Source organism: Canis aureus, chromosome 2, assembly GCF_053574225.1.
Source record: "Canis aureus isolate CA01 chromosome 2, VMU_Caureus_v.1.0, whole genome shotgun sequence".
Classification (NCBI taxonomy): Eukaryota; Metazoa; Chordata; class Mammalia; order Carnivora; family Canidae; genus Canis; species Canis aureus.
In genome coordinates, this window is record NC_135612.1 from 6630255 (window position 1) to 6653773 (window position 23519).

Below are 23519 nucleotides of genomic sequence, written 5' to 3' on the forward strand. Positions count from 1 at the left end.
CATTTTATATTCCCAATGGCAATAGTTTTGCCATTAGTTTTCAGATTTTAAATTTTAGCCATTTTTTATCATTGTGCGGTAGTGTTTTATTTGGTTTTAAGTTGCCTATCCCTTAAAACTAATGAAGTTGAGTGTTATTTTTTGTCTTTGCATGTCATCCGTGTCTCTATTTTGGTGGAGTATTAGTTCAAGACTTTTGCCAACTTTAATTGGGTTGCCAGTTTTATTATTCAATTTTTAGTTCTTTATGTATTCCAGATACAACTCCTTTATGAGATATATGCATTGTATATGTTTTCTCCCACTACATAACTTGTTTTTACCTTCTCTAATATCATGTGTCAGCAAATGTTTCTAATTTATATGCTATCCAAACTTTTTAAATGATTGTGCTTTAGGAGTCATATCTATATTTTCCCTTAATTCAGGGTCACATATATTTCCTTTCTTGTCAAAATTGTATAGTTTAGGTTCAGATCGATGGCACATTTTGAGATGTGTGTATATATATAGGATTGTGAGGTATAGATCAACATTCATTTTTTTCTATATCGATATCCATTTGCTTCATTACCATTTGTTGAAAAAAACTGTCCTTTATCCATTGAATTCCCTTTGTATCTTTGTAAAAAATCAGTTGCCCCCACATGTGTGTCTGTTTCTATACTGTTCTAGAATAATTTTGCCTATTTGATAGTTTTAATACACTGTCTGGGATAATATATTTTTACAATAACGTTTTTTATTCAGGTAATGTTAGCCCTTCAAATGTGTTCGTTTTCATTGTCGTTGTATTCTATTATCTTGGCATTTACATACATATTTTAAAATAAGTGTGACAATTTCTATAGAAATGTTGGCTATATTTTTTATTGTTTTTTTCATGAATTTCATAGATTTGAGGAAAATTAACAATTTAAAATTATTGAATCTTCCATCGCCCTAACAAGGCATAGACTCCATTTATTTACATCACTTCTATCTGAGCAGAGTTTTTTGGTTATTATATAGCTCTTTTATTACATATAGGTCTATATTTATTATTTAGGTTTTTATTGTATAGGTCTTATACATTTTCTGTCAGATTCACCCCTAATTATTTCATATTTTTGAACGTGAAAAATTGTACATTTAATTTTTTAATTTTTTGTTTATAAATTGTTCATTGCTGATACATGGAAATATAATTAATACTTGTATATTGATGTTATCTTGCTATATTGCTAAATGCAGTAATTGGTAGTATCATTTTTGTAGATTCCATTGGATTTTCTACAAAGATGATGTTACTTTTTTCTTTGCGAACTGATGTCTTTAAATTTTTTCTCACCTTACGTAATGGCTGGAATTGCCCATAGTGTTTAATAGAAATGGTAAATGTGAACATTGATTTGCATTTGGTGGTGTTGTTCCTGAATTTAGGGCTAAAGTGTTCCATCTTTCTCATTAAGTAAGATGTTAGCTGTAGCTTTTTCATAGAGGCAACTTTTAAGGTTAAGGAATATCTCTACTACTACATTTACTGAGAATTTTTGTTTGTTCATTTGTTTAGAAATAGATGTAAGATTTTGCCACTTGGTATTGTTGAGATCATCATGTGGCTTTTATTTTTTTCGTGTGTTCATATGATGGATTTATTGATTTATGTTAACCCCACCTTTATTAGTGGAGTAAACCCCATTTTCTCTTTTTAATTTTTTGTTTTACATATGTTTGGTTTGGCATGAGGTAGTTGCTGACTTTAAAAACTTGTCAGGAAGTAATTTTTTTTCTCCTATTTCAATCTCTGGATGAATTTTAAGATGTAATAGTTCTTCTTACATGCATTTTATAATTCAAATGTAAAGTAATCTTAAGCCTAAAACTTTCTTTTTGGAAAAGTTTATAATTATAAAATGCAGTTTTTAAAATAGAAAGCTATTAAGTTTATCTATTTCTTCTTGCACATTCTTTGGTAACTTGTATCTTTCAAGGAAGCAATCCTTTTCTTATCAATTGTCAACTTTTGTGGCATTTTTGGTATTACCTTCAGTACTTGATACCATCTTTTCATCTTTTCCTGAAATTAATAGTTTTTCTCTTATCTATTTTCCCTCATCATTGTATCTAGAAATGTATCAAAGTTTACTGATTTTCTTACCCAGATGTTGACTTCATTTATTTTCTATTTTCTACTTTTATTTCAATGACTTCAGCTCCAATTTTTATTTCTTTCCACTTAATTTGGACCTAATTTTCTCTTCCTTTTTCTAGTTTGTAAGGTGGAAGCAAAGGTTGTGAATTTGAGAGCTTTCTTTTTTCTAGTATAGATTCTTAATGCAATAAATTTTCTCTTAAGTATTGTTTTAGTGGCACCCCATAAATTTTGGTACATTGTCTACATTTTCATTTAGTTTAAAAAAATATGTAATATCCTTTGGAATTGTTTTGATCTGTGGTCTACTTTAAAAATGTGTTATATATAGGGGCACCTGAGTGGCTCAGTGGTTGAGTATCTGCCTTTGGCTCATGTCATGTCCTGGGGTCCTGGGATTGAATCTCACATCGGGCTCACTGAAGAGAGACTGCTTCTTCCATTGCCTATGTGTCTGCCTCTCTATGTTACAAATAAATAAATAAATAAATAAATAAATAAATAAATAAATAAATAAATAAAATTTTTAAAAGTGTGTCACATAAGTTGAAATGTTTAATAATTTTTATATAGCTCTGTGTTAAGTCTAATTCTACTGAAGTGAGAGAAAATCTTTGAATATTATGAGTCCTTTGCAATTATTGAGCATTTTCATATTGATGTTTTACCTTGACAAAAGTTTTGTGAACACTTGGACTATGTCTTCTATAGTTGATGAACGGGGTATTATAAACTATCAATGATAATTTTGTTTCATAATATTTTTCAACTATTTTATTCTTTTTTTTCACTTTATAAACTTTAATTCCAGTATTGTTAACATACATTGTTATATTAGTTTCATGTGTATAATATAATGATCCAACGATTCTATACATTACTCAGTGCTTAGTGTTTTCGGTTTGTGGTTACCATTAGGCTTGTATATAATATATTCTGCATACAGCAGTCTGATGCTGATCACTTAAGTTTGAATCCATTCTTTACCCTTATCCCCTCTATGTCTTAGGTATGGAGTCATATTTTACATCCTTTTTTAATTTATGAATTCCTTAGCTGATTTTTACAGAAATATATTTTTTTTTTTACTGCTTGCATGTGTGTGTGTGTGTGTGTGTGTTTCCAGACTCTCACTTATGTTCTTACCTTTACACTCAAAGATTACCCTTTACTGTTTGTTGTAGGACTGGGCTAGTGACCATTAACTCCTTTAGTATTTATTAGTCTGGAAAACTCTTTCTGTCTCCTTGTATTCTGAATGATGACCTTGGTGGATAGGGTATTCTTGGCTGCACATTTTTCCCTTTCTACTCTGAGTATATCATGCCCCTCTCTTGTGACTTGGAAAGTTTCTGCTAAAAAATCTGCTCATAGCCTTGAGGGGTTGCCCTTGTATGTAACTGTCTTCTTTTCTCTTGCTGCTTTTCAAATTTTCTTCATTCCCTACTTTTTTGCCATTTTAATTACTATGTGTCTTGATGTGGACCTCCTTGGGTTTATCGTTTGGGAAGACCTCTATGCCTCCTAGATCTGGATATCTGTTTCCTTCCCCAGGTTCAGGAAGTGTTCAGCTATTCTTTCTTCAAATAAATTTTCTGCCCCCTTTTCTCTCTCTTCTTCTTTAGGGATTCCTATAATGGGAATGTTACTATGCTGGATAGAGTCACTGAATTCTCCAAGACTATTCTGTTTGCATAATTTTTTTCATCTCATTTGCTCAGTTAGGTCACTTTCAATTGATTTGTCTTCCAGGTCAGTAATTTGTTCCTCAGTTTCATCTAGCCTGTTATTTATTCCATCAAGTATATTTTTAATTTCATTTATTATATCCTCCATCTCTGATTGGTTGTTGTTTTTTTTTTTTTAATCTTTTTGTTAATGGTCTCACTGATGTCCTCCACTACTTTTCTCAAGTCCAATAAGTATCTATATGATCATTACTTTAAATTCTGATCAGGCATATTACTCATACCTGCTTCACTTAGGTCTCTTGCTGTGGTTTGGTCCTGTTCTTTCATTTGGGATGTATTTCTCTGTTTCTTCATTTTCTGTAACTTTCTGTGTATATCTCTGTTATCTTAGCAAAGTCAACTATGTCTCTGTCTCTTGCTTTTGTCAGCAATGGCCTTATGAAGAAGAGGTCCTATAGTGCTCAGAATGCCATCTTTCCTGTTCCCCAGGGCCTGACACTTTAGGCAATGTCTCCTACATGTGTTGTGTGCATTTGCTGTTGAGTCCTGGCCTATTTTTCCTTCAGTCCAGTTGCTTGCAAAGTCTCTCTTTGCCTATATTGCTGATGTTTGGTTGCCAGCAGGGGTCAGGTGCATCTTGACAAAGTCTGTGCTGATCTGCTTGTGAAATGAGACCTGCTGCTGTTGCCATCACCACCACTGGAATCGAGATCCCAGAAAGCATGTGGGGTGGAAGACAAGGTGTGCATAGCATTTGTGCTAATCTTCTGGGAAGAGGGGTCCCACAGCACCAGGACTGAGGCAAACATGACTGAGACCAGTATCCACAAAGCTCACGGAGCTGGGGCTTGCTGTAAGCAAGTTAGGTAGCAAAGGGGGGCACTGGTTCTGATCTCTGCATGTAGCCATGTGTTTATGCTGGGGATGGGAGGGGAGAATGGGGAGTTCCAGTTCCTGTGTTCCTGGTGGGGTCTCTCTGTAACCCCTGCCTCTCAGGGCTACTTTCTGGGATAAATCACATTCACTATTCTCTGATGCTGGAATTCTTCAAACTGCCAGTTCATTGCTGTATTTGCAAGGGCTTTTTGTTCTGTTCCCTCTCTAAGGGTGGGGACTATGTTAACTCTGCCCTCTGACTCTCCCACAACCGAGGCTGCCAGTTTTTTAAATTCCAGGCTTTAAATCCCACTGCCTGTAAGAACTCAACTCCTTCTCACTTTCCAAGCCAAATGGTACCGGGATTTGTCTTCCATGTTTGGGTCCTAATTTTGAAAGTGTGTTTTTGTCCTTCTCCGTGGCTTCAGCTCCCTCCCCACAGCAGACAGCCAGGTCTGTTTCACTCCTAAACCTCGTCTTCACCCTTCCTACCTTCTTTGATGTGACTTCTTCTGTACCTTTAGTTTTGGAACTTGTTTTGTCAGTCTTGTATCATTGTCTGCATTGTTTCCACTGATGTGAGTGTTATCTAGCTGTATGCCTGTGATAAGACTAGCTTAGTGTCCTACTCAGTTATCTTCCCAGCCTCTCCTCCTCAACTCTTTGGTCCTTGCCGTTTCCTACCTATATGTTCTAGTTATTGTTGATAGAGGGGTATTCACATCATCAACAAAATTGAATCTTTTATCTCTTTTTCTCTTTGTTCTGTCAATTTTTGCTTTACCTATTTTGAATCTATTATCCAAGTGCATCAGTTTTAAGATTTATATAACCTCTTAAAGAACTGATGTTTTTATCATTATGGAAATAAACTTTTTTTTTTTTTTTTTATGATAGGCACACAGTGAGAGAGAGAGAGAGGCAGAAACACAGGCAGAGGGAGAAGCAGGCTCCATGCACCGGGAGCCTGACGTGGGATTCGATCCCGGATCTCCAGGATCGCGCCCTGGGCCAAAGGCAGGCGCTAAACCACTGCGCCACCCAGGGATCCCTGGAAATAAACTTTTTATTGCTGAAAATAATTTTTGATCTCAACTCAACTTTATCTAATTTTAATATAGCCACTTCAGCTTCCTATTGGCTAATATTAGCATAATTTAGCTAGTAATGTTAGCATAACATTTTACTTTTGACCTAGTACTTTCTTTATATTGAAGTATATTTCTTAATAACATATAATTAAGTCTTGGTTTTTAATTGATACTGATAATAACTGACTTTTAATTGATGTATTTAGTCCTTTTTAATTGATGTGACCATTGATAAAGCCAAATTCAAGTTTATCACCTTGCTCTTTAAAAAACATTTACACTACCTATTGCCTTTTTTCCTGCCATCTTTTGTAATTTTATGATCAGTTTTGTCTTCTTTGTTGGGTTATTAGTTTTAATTTTTTGTTTTGTTATGTTAGTGGCTATGTTAGCATCTTTAATATATATTTTAATTTATCACAATCTATTTTCAAATTGTATTATCCCATTTTACCTAAAGTATAAATATCTTAAAGCATTATAATTCCTTTTCTCCCTTCCAACCATAATCATATTTTCATTTATTTTACTTACTTATATGTTATAAACTACATAATAAATTATTGCCATTATAAAGGCACTTATTTAAAATATATATTTAAATAACAAGAAATCATTTATTATGTACTCTTTCTGATCTTTTTCATTCTTTTGTGTTGACCCCTATTTCTATTTGCTTTCATTTTCTTTCTGCCTGAAAGACTTTACCACTTTTTTTTTTAAGATTTTATTTATTTATTCATGCAACAGAGAGAGGCAGAGACACAGGCAGAGAGAGAAGCAGACTCCACGCAGGGAGCTGGATGCAGGACTCAATCCCAGATCCCCAGGATCATGCCCTGGGCTAAATGCGGCGCTAAACCACTGAGCCACCCGGGCTGTCCCAACTTTACCACTTCTTAAATAGTGGGTTTGAAAGTAGCGAAATTTTTAGCTTTTGAATGTCTTAAAAAGTTTTTTTTATTTTTTCATCATTTTTGGAAGATTTCATTGGGTATAGAGTTCATAACTTTTTTTCATTTCTTTAAAAATGTTGCACAGCAGTATTCTTCTGTGGATGGTTTTTAAGAAAGACTCTGCTGGCATCTTTATTTTTGCTCTTTTGAACATACTTTGGATGCTTTTATAATTTTATGTTTGTCTTATGATTTAGATGATTTGGTTATAGTACACAGCAATGTAGTTTTCTTCATGTTCCTTAGCTCTACATTTGCTGAAAGTCTTGGATCTGTAAGTTTATAGTTTTCATCAAGTTGGATATAGATTTGGCCCCTTTCAAGTGTTTTTTTCAGTCCTCCTTTTTCTCTCCTTTGAGGTCTCCAATTACATGCATATTAGTTCTCTAGGCCACTCAACGTTTTCCTTCAGTTTATTAGTGACCTGGAGTTGTTTCTTGTTTGTTTGTTCCTGTATTCATTTTCTAAATTTCTAATCCCATTTCTTCAAGTTCATTATTTTTTCTTTCTTTCTTTTTTTATTTTTAAGATTTTATTTATTTACGAGAGAACAAAGAGAGGCAGAGACATAGGCAGAGAGAGAAGCAGGCTTCATGCAGGGAGCCTGATGTGGGACTTGATCCTGGGACTCCAGGATCATGCCCTGAGCCAAAGGCAGACGCTAAACCGCTGAGTCACCCAGGCATCCCAAGTTCACTATTTTTTCTTTAAAATGTCTAATCTCCCATTAACAATATCTAGTGTATTTTTCATCAAAGTACAGTTTTAATTTCTGAATTTTAACTTGAAGGTTTTAAATCTTTTCCATGTCTCTATATAATTTTTTATATGTGTTACAAATTCAGTACTTTTAATGTTATTGTCTACTAATTTTAACATCTGGTTTAGTTCTGGATCAGTTTCAGTTAGTTGATTTTCCTCCTCATTATTGGTCAAATTTTCCTAATCTTTGCTTTGCCAGAAATTTTTTATTAGATTCTAATTGTTCTATGTCATGAATGTTACCCTGATCTTTCCTGGATTTTTTTTCCCTATAGATCTTCATGGCTTTTATTCTGAGATATAGTTAAATTATCTAAAAACATTTTATTGTTTTTTATTCTTGCTTTTAAGATTTGAGAGAAGGATCAGAACTCTGTTTAACCCTGTGCTAATTATTCTCTGTTCTGGATAAGACCTTTTTATATACTTCATCCACTGTTCCATGAATTGTAAGATTTCCAAATCTTTCTCTTAAATTAAGTTTTAAAATGTTAATTCCAGTATAGTTAACATACAGTGTTATATTAGTTTCATCTGTACAGTATAGTGATTTGACAATTCTGTACATTACTCAGTGTTCATCAAGATAAGTGTATTCTTTAACCCCGTCATTTATTTCAGCAATCTCTCCCTCCTACCTTCTCTCTGGTAACCATCAGTTTGTTCTCTAGAGTTAAGAGTCTATTTTTTGGTCTCTCTCTCTCTTGTTTTTCTGGTTCTTAAGCTCCATATATGAGTGAAATCATATGGTATTTATTTTTCTTTGACTTGCTTATTTTGCTTAGCATTATACTCTATAGTTCCCTCCATTCATGTTGTTGAAAATGTCAAGGATTCATTCCATTTTATGGCTGAATAATATCTATCTGCTATAGATATACATATATAATTTCTTATTAATTCATCTGTTGATGGTTACTTGGGCTGTTTCCATATCTTTGCTATTGTAAATAATGCTGCTATAAACATAGAGGCGCACTTATCCCTTGAATTAGTGTTTTTGTTTTCTTTGCATAAATACACAGTAGAGCAGTTGCTGGATTATAAGCTAGTTCCATTTTTAACTATTTGAAGAACCCCTGTACTGTTTACCACAGTGGTTGTTCCACTTTGAATTCCTACCAACAGTGTAGAGGTTCACCTTTTCCTACATCCTTATCTATGCCTGTTTCTTGTGTCATTGATTTTAGCCATTTTGACAGGTGTGTGGTGGTATCTCATTAAAATTTTCTAGTTTTTCTAATAGGAACATGCCACATTCTCAGCACTGGATACTCCATCTGTCTGCCCCCCTTGGACATTTATTTACTAGTCCTTTGTTACTATTCTTGTATGTATAAAACAATCAGTACTCTGATAGAATAAGCACTTCATACTTATCTAGAGCTCTTATTTGCACAGCACTTTATTCTCCTGTATTTTTTCTACAAATTCTCTTTGCCTTTCCCCAGAATCTCAATTCCATCCCTTTTCTCAGAGATTCTTTCTAGCCTTACATGAGTATTCTGTTCTTATGCCTGGAAATTCTCTCAGGCAGTAAGTTGGAGAAAACCTAGTATTCACCTTATTTCCTTTCCTCCTCTCCATTGTCAACCTCTCTTTTAATCTTCAATTTTTGGTTGTTTTCGATAAGATTGCAAATCCTGTACAATTTACTGTATCTTGGCTAGAAGCAGAAGTCCTCAGTTTATTAGTGAAAATCCAATTTTCTTATGAAAGTATCAGTTATTAAAATTACTAAACCACAACTTGATATTCCTCTTTGGTTAAATGTACAGAAATATACAGATTGATATTAATTTAGAATGTTTCAAAAGCCCCCCAAAGTACTGTGCCATGATCTTTATGTTTATTCACAATCCTTTTTATACAACATTGCTCAAATTCTGATTTGCTTCTAAAATCTTTGTAAAGTACTTGTGAGAGGAAAACATTTGGAGTATAAAATTCAACCAGTTGTAACTATTTTTTTCTATCAAGCCTAATGTCACTCATATATGAAAAAAGAAACCCAGAACTCTAATGCCAGTGTTGAACCTGCATTGAAAAATGAAAAGTTTTTATTTCTAGACCTGACACCTTACAAATCATTTGACTTCTCTAAGTTTTTATTGTTAAAAAAATAGTTATAAGATTTAAAGTGCTATAATTACTAGCTTCAATTATACAAAATGGGTTGTTACAAATTTTTTTTTACATGAGAACTAACAAGAGTTGGATTATAAAAGGAAATTTTGGAATAAAATAGAGGTGTCTCTGACAAAAACATGACAGACTCATATGGTTAAAAAACAGTAACTTCATGGCTGAGGTATACTGAGAAGGGAGTGGACTGCAATAGTGCAATGTATAAGGATTGTAGGCAAAGAGAGAAGACTTCTATTAATGCTGAGGATTCACCTTAAAGCCCAGGTACTTTCACTTCATAAAAAAAAATCTCAGTCTTGAAACACATAGAAAACATTCCAGAAATGAGAAGAAGAATAACAAAAATCTTGAAAAAGTTTGTGGTATATATACAACTTTTGTTTCAAATTTAATTATTACCCTAAAAACTAAACACATTATATAATAATATGCTTTAAAAATTATTTTCAGACGTTTGGGTATTTCAGTAAATGCAAGGTACCCGGGAACTAAGTTTCTACATTAAGGACTGTATTTAATTTTGGATTTTTTGATATGTAAAGCAAAGAGGGAAGCATATTAATTGATATTTATTTAAATAAAATTAAATTTATATGAGACACTTATATCCTGATATCAAATATTGACCATTTATTTACATGAGAATGTGTGTGTATAAATATGTAATATTGTACACACTTATAATGTGAAATGATAAAATACTGTAACACAAATAATTTATAATTTGATAGACAATAGAATCAACTTTGCATTTTAGGCAATCAGAATGGTTTTAATACATCTTTTATTTTTTTAAAGTGCCATGTTTGCTAGTAGTTTCAGTTTCTCAGTCTTTCAAGTTACAAAAGGATTTTTTAAAAATCAAAGTAATAAAACCTATGACAGCCAGTCACAGTTTCTATTGTTGGTTAGAGATTAGAAAAACAAGTAAAGATACATTGGTAAAATGTATTTCAAAGGACTCACCATTTTTTTGGTCTTTTATGAACTTGGTCATTTAAAAATCCTTCCAGAATTTCAGGAGATGTTCTTTCTTAAATATGGCAGGTACTGTAGAAATTAAGAGATCAAAACCTATTCCACCCTAATTTTATTCCTTCACTTGCTCTTTGAGGATGGATATCTACACTTCCTAAAAAACCATTATCGAGTTTAGACTGTTAGATTTGGGGAGGCCAATTGGCAAAACTCTTTAGTTGGAAAGTTATGGAGTGCTCAGGGTTAAATTTTAATGATCGGTGTTCATATTACCTTCCCACACAGTTTAAAAAGCTAGCAGTTGTTAATATTCTAAAATTTAATACATTTTAAGAATTTAATTTACCTTTATAGGGATTTTCCATGTTAAAATCAATATAAAAACTTTTTAAAATGTATTTTGTTTTGAATTTGAGATACCCATATGACATGATCACACACATATTTTTCTTTATATATTCATATGGAACAGCTGAGTGTCTATGAATATGAGATTGATTTAAGCTCTGCACAAGGTTCAAATTTGAGTTTAATTTTAAGTATGAATACAAGATTCTGTTTAATTTTAAACATGGAATTGATAGCATTTGAGTTTTTTTTTTAAGTGAATGTACATTTTCTAATTTTGCTGATTGAATCCTAATGGTGTGTTATGAAACTTAAAATTTTAAAACCGTGACATTAAAATATAATGTCCTGTAAAGTTTATTCATCTAAGGAAACGTTAAGGATGGGGCAAGGCTTCTCAAAAAAGATACGCCAAAGTTGATTAAAAAAAATGTTTTTCTCTATTTATAAATGAAGAAAAAAACCCAATGTAGCAAGTATCAGTTTGTCTTCCTCTTTTAGTTACCTCAGGAATTTTTTTTGCTGGAAAAATATCTATATTTTTGTTTAAAAATTTATTTCTTAAAAAAAAATTATCTCTTTAGTTGATAAAACAAGCTATGTATGGAAAAACTCCAACTACCATGGACTACTCAGAACATCCTACTGTGGCAGTGCTGCATTTTCTAGCAATGTGATTTGTTCCACACAAGGAATACTGGCATTTTAACTGAGGAAACACCAAAGAATAGGGTTGAGAAATATTAGGAACTCTTCAGGTTGTAAGTTAAATCTGATCTGAATTTGTAAAACATAACTATTGTAGCCCCAATTATTTTTCTCATATCCTTAAAATATACCGAACTACAGAGAGCACAGGATACAATTTAAATTGCACAGACCCTCATCCTGAGCTTTTTAATAAGTAGCTGTGCTGTAACAGTAAAAAAAAAAAAAAAAAAAAAAAAAGAAAGAGAGAGAGAGAGAAAGAGAAAAACTTTTAGTATCTTCTCCCCAGCGTGCACAGGATCTGTGGAGAAGGTGAAGGTCACCATTTAGTTGGCATCTGAATTTATTTTCTTTTTTCTATTCCTTAGCACAATTTATTAGTTGAATTTAAATATAGTCAATTCTATTGTCCTTGAAAGGTAAACAAATACTAGAATTTTTTTACATGCATACAGAAAGGTATTATGTGAAATATATATTGGTTAAATAAATAAGTGGTACTTGAAATTCATATGGGGTCTTCTACTCAGAGGTTTGTTTAATAATTCAAAGTAAACCAGTGATAAAGAGAGCAATGCATTGGGTGAATTGCTTATTAATTGTGTTAATAGAATTTAATGAAGGGATTTGGTTATATAATATATAACTTGTTTCTTAATGAAAGTGGTTTTATCTGTGTAATTAAAGTTTGAGTTATCTAACACAATATGATGGATTGTTTATCTTCAGATTGTGTACCAATTTATAAATGTTGTCTCTATGCTTTAACAACTAAATTAGAAATATGGTTTGTCCCTGGAGATATAAAAATTAGAAATTGGTACAAGTAGAAAAAAATACTGTCCTCAGTAACCCTGATAGTTTCATTAACAACATGCTAAAAGAGAGGAGTCAAAAATATCTCTTTCTACTATCTCTATAGCTATTGGTTAAGTTTGGATTTTTATATTCAATAATGTTGAACTTGATAATAATTTTCTCCACTTGTTTTACATATTTTACATATTAAGTACAATTTCCTCCTAGAAACAAGTTTGTTCATATATTCAAAATAAGCTTTTACCAATTCTAAAACCCAACACCTGGAATTTTTCCTACAGAAAATTTCAGTCATTGAAGGTGGTGGTATCTGTTTCCAGTTAGAACATAACCATCAATTTTACTGCTGATGACCAGTGTTACTTATTTTCTTAACAAACAATGGATTCAGATATATGATGTTATTTATTCATGAAAATAATTGAGCAATGAATTAGTGCATCATACACTTATTGGGAGTTGAGTCAACTCTGATCTGATCATTTTCTCACCCACTTTGCTATTAGGCCTAGCTCTTGTGTTTCTAGATTCAAAAAAAAAAAAAAAAAATGTCCCAGTGCTTCCTTGTGCAATGGATACAAGCTGACCTCAAAAGAACTTTTGCTGCCTTGATTCAGGCCGCCACAAACTGTGGTATAGCTCAGAACTTATTAATATGTGTTGAATGACCAGTTTACTTATGTCGTATTTTTTTTATTTCCAGTCTTTTGGGAACTGAAAGATTTTTTCCTTTCTTTTGTTTGTTTGTTTGTTTAGTAGAGAGAGAGCACATGAGAGCAGGGGAGAGTCAAAAGGAGAGGAAGAGAAAGAGAATTTTAAGCAGGCTCCATGCTCCATCTCACAACCCTGAGATCATGAATGGAGCCAAACTCAAGTCAGTCACTTAATTGATGGAGCCACCCAAGTGCCCCTGAAAGGAGTTTTTTTGTTTCGTTGTAATTAAAATTCAATTAATTAACATACATTGTATTATTAGTTTCAGAGGTAGAATTCAGTGATTCATCAGTCTTATATAATATGCAGTCTAATTCTATCATGTGTCCTCCTTAATGTCCATAACCCATTTACCCCAACTTCCACCCCCTCCCCTGCAGCAACACTCAGTTTGTTTCCTGTGATTAAAGTCTCCTGTGGTTTGCCTCCCTCTTTGATTTCATCTTATTTCTCCCTCTCTTCCCCTATGATCCTCTGTTTTGTTTCTTAAATTCCACATATGAATGAGATCATGTGATAACTGTCTTTCCCTGATTGACTTATTCCACTTAGCATGATATCCTCTAGTTCCCTCCATGTCACTGCAAATGGCAGGATTTCTCTCTTTTTTGATGGCTGAATAGTACTCCATTGTGTGTGTGTGCGTGTGTGTGTGTGTGTGTGTTTGTGTGCATACACACCACATCTTCTTTATCCATTCATCTGTTAATCCATTCATCTGGTCTCTTTCCATGGTTTGGCTATTGTAGACATTCTGCTATAACATTGGAGTGCAGGTGCCCCTTTGGATCACTACATTTGTAGCTTTGGAGTAAATGCCTAATAGTGTGATTGCTGGGTCATAGTATAGCTCTATTCTGAAAGGAGATTTTTACCATAATTTAATGAAGAACAAAGTGTTCACCTAAGTTTTATTCAAGAAGTACTCACTCCTATTACATTTCACAGTCCATCTTCAATCTTTCATCACTGACTAAACTTACAGATAATTTAAATTATCTTTCTTTGAAATAATTGTAATATTTTTTTTTCTTTTTTTATTTGGCAAACAAACCTAAAAGCATCACATGCTGTAAAATGGTCCTAGCCCGTAGCTTCTGCTACTTGTGACTTGGATAGCACACTTGATCTATATCTCATTCATACAATAAGTCCACTGATCCATTTTAGGTTGTTGGACTAATGTCAAATTGCTATAAAAAATTCTAAATACTTACTTTCAATTTCTTTACTTCGGTCACCATGGATCAAAAACAAACAGTTCATGAACACTAAAACATGAGCAATGTTTTGTGTAACATTTTTCTAGGGAGCAGAAGCTTCCAAAATATTTAGACAAACTTGGGGGGAATCATATGTTTTAAAGTAGTATCACTCTTCTGTGATTAGTACAGAAGGTTCTTATGATTTCACAGTGCTTCAAGAAACTTAATATATACTTCTGTTTATACAGATATTTAATTTTTTTAACTTGGTGATTTAATATAGGTTGAAGTCATCACAACACTATTCTAATGAGATGCTACCTTCTATGTCCATGTTTGTCAAATCTTATTAACTCCATTTGCTAAAGTATAAAAAAAAAATAGTGAACTTGTGCCATTATGTCCCTTAATCTTTTTATTTTTTGAGATTTATTTGAGAGAGAGTGCATGAGAGACCAAGCAAGAGCAGGGGTGAGGAGTTGGAGAGGGAGGAGCAGACTCTCCGGGAGCAAGGCGCCTGATGTGACACTTGATCCCAGGACCCTGGGATCGTGACCTGAGCTAAAGGCAGACGCTTAACCTACTGAGCAGCTCAGGCTTCCTATGTCTCTTAATCTTAACCCTTTTCAGCAAAGAGGATAGAAATTAAGGAAATAATCATTAATATTATTAACAGCTTATTATGTTAATTAAAATAATACATCAAAAGATTAGATATCAAAACAACAGACTGAATTTGCTATGTTTGAGATTCCTTTTATATAGTAAAGGCAACAAGTTAGGACAGTTGAGAAATGAAATGAGGATTCATGAGTACCTGTTTAGCTCTTGCTGGTTGCCATACCTCAGGATGTTGACAGGCATTCAAAGCCCACATGATACTGTGAGTTATGCAAGATAAACATACATCTTTAATTTTAATGCCTATCCAATGTAGCCTCATTCTTTAGTCTCTAGTGAAATATCTTTGTCCCAATTCCTTTTTAAGGTGAAGGACTTTTACTCCAGTTATCTACATGCATATGGTTTAATTCATTTACATTTCATTAGCAAGAGAAGGTTGAGGACTCAGTATTAGTCAGATTTCAAAAGTGTCTTTATCATACTTCATTTTTCGATTGCAAATATGTAACATCTTCAAAAATTTTCCTTAATTATATGTGTCTGCACATTCTCAAGCAATCTACTTATATTTTCGCTAATGAAACATACTCATGATCTAAAATATTATATATAAATATATATTACTTATACACATAGATATCTTTATACATAACTACACATATAGATACATAGAAACATTTGTGGAGATAAAATATATAGATATAAATATAAATATTGATAAATATGAATAAATATGGATATTTAACCTGATAAATTTATCTACACTTGTATAACAGTGTATAAAATAGTATATAAAAACTATCATTCTGATTAATACTGTGTATCAATACACATTTTTGGGAGGTATACCCTTTGGTGTAGAAATCATGTATGATGAGTGAGAAAACACAAATAATTTAATTTTCAAATCAGACTTACACAAACCAGTGATCTTACATATCAAGAATACAAGTAATTACATCATTAGTGAAGCAAGGAGAAAGAAAGGACCACAACCATAGCTATCAGGTTCTTCTTTGCTACAACTGAATGCATACTGGCCAAGATTTATGTGTGTGTTTTCTAACCAATGCCTGCATCTAAATGACTGAAGAGGAAAGAGCTATTTTGATCATGCAACATTTGCGTTTTATAAACATAGAATTGCATAGCTTTTATGACATTTTCTAGAGAGCTACGTTCCATAAATCTATAAATACCAGGTAACCATAAGCAATCTTAGACTTAGGTACATACCACTAAAAGCATTTCATAGAATATTTCTCCTACTAGCAAATACTATTAATGTGTTTGCCTGTAGACCTATCATCTTGTATAGATTTGTAAATATTTTATGTCATCTTTCTTTCTTTCTCAGAGGGAAATCCCCAATATGGAAAAGAATAGTTTGCAGACCTCTTACATAACTGTCCCCTTCTAATTGAGAAAGTAAGAAAAATTTGAACTAAATATATGAATTTTAAAAATATTCAATGCATGTAAATTAAATCTTCTTGGAAGAGATATGGACTAATTGAATTCAGCAAATGAACAACTTTCATTTCTGTTGCTCAAATAAAGACTTTATTCATATACACACACATAGGTATACACATACATACACACTACTATGGCAGTTTTAAATCATCTAAGATAAACGCATGAAAATCTCAATATAAAATCAATCAATGAAGTTTTTCTAGGATGTATGTAAAGAAATTAGTGATTTCATACTAAAAAAGTGAGTAGTATCTTCATTTTGACTGATAAAAAGTGAAATTTAAAATTGTAATATTTAGTACCAAATAATCCTAGGACAAAAAGACTAATAGAGAATAAAAGATCACATTTACATTTTCTTTCAGATATGCTTTATTTGAAAGAATTTAAAATATTTTTATTAAAGTATTTGTAATATTAAGAAGTACTACAGAGAATACTGAGAAATTATATAAAATTATTGCATTATACCTATGCTATTATTTTGATTTGATTTAAATTCTATAGAGAGGGCACCTAGGTGGCTCAGTGGTTAAGTATCTGCCTTCAGTTCAGGGCCTGATCCTGGGGTCCTGGGATTGAGTCCCACATCTGGCTCTCCACAGGGAGCCTGCTTCTCCCTCTGCCTATGTCTCTGCCTCTCTCTGTGTCACTAATGAATAAATAAATACAATCTTTAGAAAATAATAATAAATCCTATAGAGAACTGATGAAATAATTTATCTTAGAATTATTTCCTATAGAACTCTTTTCCTTAAGAGCTGATTAAAAATCCATCAGCTTCAGAATTACCTGGGGTCAAGTAAAAAATGTACATATTTAAGCTCCAGAGATGAGTTAAATTTGTTTTGTTGGATTTAGAAAGCTTATGTTTTAGCAAGACTCAAATGTGATTTTTTTTTTTTTTTTGCATTCCAAACTATGAGGATCACTACCATAGATTTCAATAATAAATGGGAATGGTATCATGATACTATTAGCTAATAATATAATAGTCTAGTTCAGAGAACTGAATGAGATAATGTATGTAAATTGCTTATCATGGCACCTATTAGTGGGTACTCAAAAAATGTTTTCATGTAGTGTTCTCAACAGTATTAATATTTTCTCAAAAATTTTAGAAATAAAAAGTACATTAGTTGAAGTATCAGACATAAATTGTAGATTTTGTCAAAGTTAAATTAATAGAACAATGATGTCATTCTTTAATTGTAGAGCTGGGAAAGCTTACACTACAAACCCTTTTCTTAACAATGCCTCAAAATGTAGGCCTGAAAACTTAAGTATAACAGAGGATATTAATAGGAAATACAATTTTATTCAAAAATCTGATCTTCAAGCATTTGGTTAGTCTGAAACTTTTTAGTGAAACACTTAAGGAAGAGGAAATGGAATTAGAGAAAATACACAAAAGAAACAAAAGTGGTGCAGATAGAGTTAAATTTTAAATGTCAAAATCTTGTAAGATTAAAACCATAAGACTAGGAGAGATGATAATTAAGTGGGCATATAATTTAAGATGTACTGATAAGGCAAAGACTCTTGTCACCAAGAAATAACCAGAATACTGGAAAATAATGTAATTTATTAAAATGAAAAGACAGTTTTAGAACAAATAAGCCTAGCAAAGATAAACATATAGAAAATACATTTTCTTTATTGAAATATCAAAATATGAAATCACTTGATAAATTTAGATAAATGTATGGTCTTCAGAATGCGAGAAAGAATTTAAAGATATTAACTATGTGCCTTTAAATTCTTAATTGGCAGATACCCATATCTTAGGATAATAAATAAATTATGATAAATAAACAAAGAAGAAACTGCCTTAAATGTCATATCATTACCCTAAAGGGAAACATCAGTGAACTGGTGATAGCTTAAGTTTGGAACAATCTATATGGTCTTTTGCTTTTTAATAAAATTAATATTCAATATAAAATCGTAAAAGTCCTATTTCCTTTAATAAGCATTTTCTATAGCTTTCTATTCAAATAAGAATTTTCTAGTCAATTACTGCTATATTTCCATATGATTAATGAACAAGATGTTGTGGTATTAGCATTCCCCTAACTGGACACAATTTTAGATTTCTTCCTGACTCTTGGCCCCTGACCTTCCTTTTGTTACACCATTTACTTGAGAGAACTTGCAACCTTAGATTAGTTGTCTGTCCCTTTGAGATGTAAATCTCCCAGTCTCTTGCCAGTTTTATACACTGGAATGTCTTTCTCAACCACCTGTGACCCATCTCTGAAATACAGTCAATCAAGAACGATAGAGCCTGGATCTCCTGATCCTGGTGGGTGGGTTAGGCCCTAATTCAATAAAGGCCAATTAGCAAATGCAGATCTCCTAGCTGCGTTGACCAGTCTTCTTACAATGTCCTAGAGTACTTCCCACTAGCTCACTACAGCACTGAAAAAAAAACTCCCACTTCTTATTTCAAGAGAAATGAGATCAATCTCTCTCTCCTACTGTATTTAAATATGTTATCACTTGCTTATTTGGTATCAAGTACACCAAGTATAAGTTAACAATCTAGTGTTTTAAAGAAATGTCTGTAATAAAAAATGGTCTTAAGAGTTTGTATTAAACCATATCATGTCAGATGAGGGCAATTTTATTTTAAATGTTCAAGATTTAAAACACATAGGAGTGTGTTAATTTCATGTTAGTAGGAACAATCTGACATTATTGACTCAATTACTTTTTTTATCCTCTATCATACGGGTACATCATCTGGAATTCTATGTAATTAATATCATTATTTTAGATGTAGGCAGGTTAAAAAAAATTGCAGCTCCACACCTGATTTCTTACTTTTAGAAAACTTTGGAATGTTCTAAAAACTGTAGTGTAGCATATATCATTTTCTAATACCCAGAGCTATTAGATAAAATGATTAAATCCCCATCAATCACTCCATGTGGCATCAATAACAATGCTAGTGGAACAGAGCATTGTTACAAGATTAGTGCCTCCTGCTTTGAGAGTAAACATCTCGGCTTTACCTCATTTATTTTTCATAACTTCCTTACCTTTGACTCAGCATTTACGAGGCAGTAGGAGACTATTTTCTGTTGACATTCAATGTCATTTAAGTATTATATTTAGAGGTCAAAAAGTGCATAAGACTGTAAGTCATATTTAAAATTCCAAAGCACTAAAGGATGCGAAGAGGTTAACAAATTAGCAGCAGTTTGGAAAATTATGAAAGGATTTTGATTAATCACTGTTATTTATGCATTTGAAGATTACTCTTAAATCCACAGAAGTCCTTTTAATCATAAAATATGTTCAGATTTAGTTTACTCCCTGGTGTTAGCCCTTGGGGAATATCTAATAATCTGTGTCATCTTACCTATTTTAACATAGAGCCATGCAACTATGGACAATACACAAGGAAATAAAAATACAAAGATCACTTAAGATCTTTGAAAGGTGCATCTGCTGGCAAATATTACTGTACATTCTATCACTCAGGATGGCTCAGAAAACAAAAATTTTCGAAGGTACTTCTAGCAGAAAATGGTCAAACCCAGGGACTTGGATGCTTACCCATCTTTGGAAGGGATAGAGGAGTGCAAGTTAGTACATTGCCAGCAGGCCTTTGGCTTTTAGACCTCACCACCACCACAGCTACTACCCGAAGGTCAGGGTTACATGTGCCCCATTCAGGAAGCTGGTGGTTTGGCAGTAGGATATGCAGGCCATTCCTGGCCCCACTCACTTGTCCCAGAGCATTTATGTCTTCCTGTAGCATCCATTGTCTAAATCTTAATTTATGTGTATCCTAGCTACAGATCTGAAGTTTATTTTAACTCTCTTGTGTTTGAATGGACAGTGAATGGAATGAAACTGAGGGGGCCAGTTTAAGTACTTTGCACAAAGACCTACTGAAGTATTTAGAAAGCTTTACTGTCGGGGCACCCGGGTCTGTTAAGCATCTGCCTTCAGCTCGGGTCATGATCCCAGGGTCCTGGGATCAAGCCCACCATCAAGCCCGAATGGAAGCCCACATCTGACTCCCTGCTCAGCGGGAAGTCTGCTGCTTCCTCTCCCTCTGCCCCTTCGCCTCCCCCTCCACTCATGCTCTGTCTTTTGCTCTCTCTCAAATAAATAACATCTTTTTTTTTTTTTTTAAGAAAACTTCAATAAGGATGGAGAAATGAAGAAAGTATTTCACTTCAGTGTTTCCTTACCTCAAGATTTCTCCTATGACTCATCTTCCTGAGACTGTTTGCTCCATTTCCATGTTTAAGAAAATTTCTTCCATAGAATCACAAGCTCTGCAATTTAGGGCAGTAGCATCAAAACAAATAACCTATGACATTTTGATTAAAAGCACAGGATTCAAAATTAGAAGACCTGTTTCATCCTGGCTTTGCATTGACTTGCTGTTTGACCTAGGCACGTAACTGAATCTCTTTAGGCTGAAAAGGTCTCATGATACAACTGATATCACTATTACCCACTGGGTTCTAGTAAGACCTGGAAGAATGTTGAAGAGGTTAATACATCATATAAGAATCTCAACTCTTAAAAAAATTACCACCTAAGGGGATGGGCTGGTATTTGGAGAAGCCTTTTAAAATGGGGTTGCATTTTATACAAGGTCATAAAGACATGCAAGAAAGAACAAATTTCAAAGGTGAGAAGGCCAGAAAAAGCACATTAAATTCCTTCTCCCTTTGAATCATTTCTTCCTAATCTGTAAGCATGGAGTATACGAAATTTTTACTCATTCTTTAATTCTCATGATAAAGAAATTTGTACAATGTGATTTTTTTTCCTAAAGTCTAAAACTAGCTTACATTCCCATGTCAAAACTTTTGAATCACACTATTCTTCTAGTTTTCAAAAATTCTCATGTTTGCCTATGTCCCAGTGTATGATTTGTTAGACCTAAAAGCTCTTGGAAGGCATAGATGGTGTTTACCTTTACTAGGTCCCCAGCCCCCAAACCTCATGGCATGCCTCATACGCTGCACTTAGGAAATACTTGGCAAAATAGGGAATAGAATGGTAAGGTGGTAGCAGGAGATCTGCAAGGAAAAGGTGGGTTGCAGAAATGTTATAAACACCTTGTGAAATAAGGACTTGAAATTTTAGTAGGCAAAGGAGGACTTACAAGATTGTTAAGCAGTAAGAAGTGATTCTATATGATATATGTATAACTGGGTGGCTGGTGAGAAATATATTGATTTATTAACTTCTTTGTATGTTCAAATTGAGGGAAATGGCATTTATGAATTGTTGGCAGTTTCAGCGTCTGAAGGTAGAGAATAAATTACTCCTGGAAGAGAATTCCTAGGTTTTGGAAAAAATGACCACAGTGGGCCTTTTTTTAGACTAATTTAAAGCAAGTGCTTGCCTATTATTCTTGGAGAAAAGTGAGATGTCACTATAAATCTGAATTCAGAAGCTGGAGACTGAGAGATATTAATGTGGTTTGTTGAGAAACATATTTTAAGTTTGTCTTTAGCCAGTCTGTGCCCTTGAAGAATCAGAAATGCATTTTTCATCATTATGAATAAAGGCCAGATATTATTTAAAATCTAATTGATGTAAATGATTCTATTTAAGATACAAAAATACAGACTTTGGGAAATGACACCATCGATTACTCTGATTGGTTTTTTTTCTGAGTGTGGGGTATTTTCTCAGGACAACAAGAGTTTCCTCTCGAGGCAAGTTGAGGTCCCTCTGACATAGAATGTAAACACACCATCTGAAGAAGAGAGGATTCTCTTGTTTCTAAGGGCCAAATAAATTGAAAGTTTGTTATCTAAAAGTAACGATGTAGAAATTTCTCTTGGCTCTTGTCACATAGCTTTTAACTGGATTCAGCAAGTGTACCTCATACACTTATCAGGACTTCTTAATCCTGGGGGGACTCTGAATACAGCATTAGCTGCAATTCATTAATGACTATAGTCTTGACCTTTGCTGGGCTTTCAGGAAATTAAGGGAGTGGCTTATATCCCACACTTAGGCTAGATTAAAAAAAAAACAAAAAACCCTAGTGACTAGATGAGAGGGCCTGAAGTTTTACCAAAGACAGAAAAGATGCTTGGTAGCCAGAAGGGACACTACTTTAAGTTTGGGTCTGCATATAATAGAAGTGTACCAGGGGGCCTGGGTGGCTCAGTTGGTTACATGTTGGACTCTTTGCTTGGGCTCAGGTCATGATGTCAGGGTTGTGGAAATGAGCCCTGCATTGGGCTCTGTGCTCACCATGGAGTCTGCTTGTCCCTCTTCTTCTACTCCTCCCCACCGCTCTGTCTCTCAAATAAATAAATAGAATCTTTAAAAAAAAAAAAAAAGGAGCAGCAGCATACCAGGAAGGAACCACCAGAAACTAATTATGAGAAGAGAGGAACATCAGCATAACAGATGCATCTTCTGCCAATAGAGATACATAGGCATAGAATCTTTATGGCTTCAGTATGCTTATCATCAACCTCTTCTACATATTGTCTTATATTTAAACCCTACTAGTAAATGTGTATAGCAATGCTTCTAATCATCCATCTGGACAACTGCTTTTATTTGAGAGTCAGGAATAATGGGTGTTCTAATCAGGCCACTCATCAATGATCAAATTTATTCTTTGACTGAATACACAAGCACTGGAGATAGAGCCAGGAGGAAGGAGAGAATGGTCTTATCTTCAACAAGCCTGCTTTCCAATGGAAATGCAGAAAAATAAGAAAACACATGAATAAAGTGGTGGTAAAGTCTATGAAAGAGAATGAAACAGAGTAAAGGATGACAATGGAGAGAGGTCTTTGCTGAAAATTCAAGAGCACTCTTCTCTGAGGAAGAACCTTATGAAGAAGTTGGGTTGTACTTAAAATGTGATGAGATAGTTTGAAATGAGTTTGAGAAGAATGAAGTGATAAATATTAAAAGTTAATTTAAGCTATTACTCATCAATGAATAGAATGCACATGGAAGTGGAGAATCCATTTTGGCAG